Source organism: Haplochromis burtoni, unplaced genomic scaffold (genome assembly GCF_018398535.1).
Source record: "Haplochromis burtoni strain Fernald_Lab_line unplaced genomic scaffold, NCSU_Asbu1 Contig_48, whole genome shotgun sequence".
Taxonomy (NCBI): Eukaryota; Metazoa; Chordata; class Actinopteri; order Cichliformes; family Cichlidae; genus Haplochromis; species Haplochromis burtoni.
The window spans coordinates 27,597-31,853 of NW_024582409.1; the positions used below are offsets into that span (position 1 = coordinate 27,597).

At 37.6% G+C, this 4,257-nt stretch overlaps 1 protein-coding gene across 1 annotated transcript in view; it reads left to right on the top strand.

Annotated features, from left to right (window-relative positions):
• dcaf17 (ddb1 and cul4 associated factor 17) overlaps positions 1 to 4,257 on the top strand; it is a 36,381-nt gene that overhangs the window by 9,380 nt on the left and 22,744 nt on the right. The window lies entirely within an intron of this gene.

Consider the following 4,257-nt stretch of genomic DNA (forward strand, 5'->3'; position numbering starts at 1 on the left):
AAACTAAAAACTACTTCCAAAAACATTCAGCTTTGATATTAATGAGTTTTTTGGGTTCATTGAGAACATGGTTGTTGTTCAATAATAAAATTATTCCTTAAAAATACAACTTGCCTAATAATTCTGCACTCCCTGTACTATGAAGTGGAATGGATATCAGATTGTCAGTTGGTAAAGATAAGGGAGGTTTCCAGTTCCAGTTCAGCCTCCAAAATGTAGTTTAGGCTACGTCCATACGTATAATGGTATCTTTGAAAACAGAGATTTTCTTCTTCTTCTTTTTTTAATCCTGTCCACACGTGCAGTTTTAAAAAATATCTCCCTTCACATGGAAACTCTAAAAGCCAAATGTTAGCCAATCAGAAATTTAGAAGCCTGGGAGGGAAAGACTAAACAGGGTTTTGTAACCTCACAAAACCTTAAGTAGTTCTGAAAAGTTTTTGTTTGTCTGGAAAGGCAGATAATTTTGTGTTACTTTTCAAGTGACATTTTCAAGTGCCTTCATCATTTCAAATGTTAATAACTAAAGACAGTATTTTGGCTGTTCTGTAGACGGGGTTCGTATAGGTGCTTGGAATCCTTTAATTTTAATATAGACTTTTCAAGGTTTGAAAAGTGCTTGAATTTCAGATGTGGTGCTTAAATGTGCATGAAACTGTATTAATTTCACCACAAATAACTATCTGACCGAATAGTTTTCTTATCAGATAAAGAAATAAAATGAGTCTAAAAGCAAAATTTCTCCACCTGGACTGCCTTGCATACGGTGGCCCCTAGAGACAAAGCACGTACAAAATCCAAAACACTTACAAAATCCAAAACACATGAAAACTCCAAAGCACAAACAAGTGCTGTTTGGCCCCCAGGGGTTTTCTGAGTGAAAATTTTCTGCTCGAAAATTAAATGACCAAAAAACTGGAGTATTTCTCTGCAATTACAAACTCTGTGTAAACAGTATTGGTGTCAAATAAAATCAAAATAAAGCTAACACTTGTGAGATGTCATCAGAGATGTGAATAATACTGCGGATGTTACTATGTCAAAGTTGCTGTGACTCAAACATAGAAAAATTAGATTTGTTTTTTTTTTTTATATCCCTTCCCTAATTTTAAAGTATTTTATAGCATATAACACCTTTGAAAATATTCTTTGGTTCCCATTTAACTCCAGAAAATCATAAATCAAAATATGGATATTACCTGTCCACAGATTCATGGTGCAGTAACTGCTCTTTTAACTGTCTGGTGTCTTTGCTTTGTTTGGTGTTTGTAGACATGGTTTACATGAGCTTTTAGCTGAGATTCAGAGGTTTCTGTGGACACTACTCATGTCAGCACTTATATTTCTGACCTCGTGTTATAATCGATTAAACGTGGTCTCCTCCCTTTTGCCCCCATTTTTGATGTTGTGGGCGCAAATGATCAGGCGTGACATTCTCATAATAAATCAGAGAAGATACTGCAAATAATTAATCCTGCATTTGTGTGATTGAAATGTGTGTGCAGTGACACTGTTTTAAAGATTTGGCCTAAATAATTCTGGAGTGAATGAGCCTAAACATGATGACCGGACTAGTGACACCATATCACCTGTGACACTCACACACGCACGTATGACTTTGCCAGTTTCAGCTGAAACAATTTCAGTGTTTCAAACCATGTTCCAGAGTTTTTAGTTCACCGTTCATGAGGTTTCAAGAAGAAAATGAAAGACAGATCTGAATGTTTGAAAGTGTTTTGGAAAAACTCTGTAAAGAATAGATGAACAATACTCAAAGGATAAATTCAACTGTTTTATTTTGTTAGATAAGTTGAAAAAAAGTTAAACAAGCAAGTAAATAACGAAACAAGGTAAAACGAAGTAAGTTCAAAAAGTTAACAAGTAAATAACGAAACAAGGTTAAATGAGGTAAGAGCAAAAAGTTAACAAGTAAATAACGAAACAAGGTTAAATGAAGTAAGAGCAAAAAGTTAACAAGTAAATAACGAAACAAGGTTAAATGAGTAAGAGCAAAAAGTTAACAAGTAAATAACGAAACAAGGTTAAATGAGGTAAGAGCAAAAAGTTAACAAGTAAATAACGAAACAAGGTTAAATGAGGTAAGAGCAAAAAGTTAACAAGTAAATAACGAAACAAGGTAGAGGAGAGAAAACCCCAACAATCCCCTCTGAGCACGCACTAGGCGACAGTGGGGAGGAAAAACTGCCTTAAAACGGGCAGAAACCTCCGGCAGAACCAGGCTCAGGAGGGGGCAGTCAACTGCCGGGACTGGTTGGGGGGTGAACAGAGGTGGAGCAAGACGAGGCTACATCAGTTGAAGAAGCAGTATTGTCCCTCTACCGGAAAAAGCTGAAGAATCTTTTCTTCTTTTTCATGGACTTTTCCACGAGCGCCTTTTTGTCCAGGATGAGGGTTCTCAACTCATCGATGGTTTCTGTGTTTTGCCTCTCTAGTTTCTTGCATGTTTGTTCCACCTGTTCTAATGTTGCTTGTGTTTCTTCAAGCTTTTCTTTGAGGTCTTTGGATGTTGCCTCCTGTGTCAGCTTTGCCTTCTGCAGGTCTGCATTTCTCACTTGATCTTCTTTGTGCAGGCCTTCTAGCTGCTCATTTCTTTTCTGGATATCGCGGAGCGTACACTGCAGGTCCTCATGCGTTTTGTCTTGTTTTTGCTTTTGGGCCTGCATTTCTGTGTTTTCCCGCTTCAAGTTGTTGAATTCCAACAATATCCCCTTAATGAGCTCTGAGTTGTTTTTGGCCATGTGATCAATCTTTTTCTGCATGTGTGAGCATCGTTTTTCTAGTGTTTCCTTTTCTCCCTCCAGCTCACTTGTTTTGACCTTCAGTTCATCACAGAATCCTTGCAACTTTTGATTTTTACTCTCAAAGTCCTTGATAATGCACTTTTCTTCTGGCAGTCTGTCTTTCTGTTGCTCTTTCTCTTGAAGGAGGTCTTTATTTTGGACCAATGTTTGTTCCAACTCTGCCTTCACCATTCTGTACTTTTCCTGCATGCCTTGGAGCTCGCGCTGCAGGTCTTTTTGCTTTGTGTCCTGTTGTTCCTTCTGTTGGAGGACTTCTTTATTTTTTTCTTCAGCTTCATCAAGCTTTCTTTGGAGCAGGTGATTCATTTGGTCCATGTATTGCAGATCCCACTCCATTTTATCAATCGTCACTTTCCTGCCTTGAAGCTGCTCGGACATTTCTTTAACTTCAGCGCTCTTTTTCTTGTTTTCTTTGATGAGGGATACAATCTGCTCTCTGGCTTGAGCAAACTTGATCCCCCAGCCCTCATTAATAATGTTGATGTCGGGCTGGCGCTGTAGTGTTTCTTCCAGGTGTTTGTTTTGTGCTTCCATCTGTAAGCACTTCTTCTCCAGGTGACGTTTTTCTTCTTCAATTTGTCGAATTTTGTTCTGGAGATGGTTGTTTTCATTCCTACTCTCCTGTAATGCCCTTTGGATGGATAAGAGGCCATTTGGAGAAATTGGCCGGCCACGCGTGGAAGGAGAGGCGGCGAAATCTTTTTGTCTCGGTTGCCGTAATCTTGGATACATGTTGGCGTTTGTATCCGATGACTCTGAGAGGTTTCCAAATTTTTCTGTAGTGAACGTTTGAAGGCTGCAAACACAAAGGCTGCGAAGAAACGAACTGAAAATTGCTGTTTCTCACCCCTATTTATAGAAAAACTTCAAAGGATACTTGTGACATCCTTGTGACATCCTTGTGACATCCTTGTGACATCATCACTCCTAAGCCAATCAGATTGTCACATGACATTTTGGAATGTGGAATGGGGATATGTTTTTTTTTAAACAGTTTTCAAATGTAACTTAATATTTAAGTGTTTCTTACTTGACCCGCTTAGTCGATTAAAAAGTTAATTGCCACGAACACCCCTAATGTTATATAACAGACCACAGAAAAAAGACAGGTTTTTTTCTACGTGACAGAGCTATAATAAATGTTTTGTTTTTTTTAATTATCCTACTTTTTCTAAAAGGGAACATTATTTAAAGAATATGTATTTAATTAAAAACTCTGTATTCATCTAAAGGGTATACCAAGAAGGGTGAGCTTCCTGCTTGAAAAGGAAATGACCAAAATAAATGTATTTCTCTGCAATTACAAACTCTGTGTAAACAGTCTTGGTGTCAAAATAAAGCTAACACTGGTGAGATGTCATCAGAGCTGTAAATATTACTGCAGATGTTACTATGTCAAAGTTACTGTGACTCAAACATAGAAAAAATGATTTTT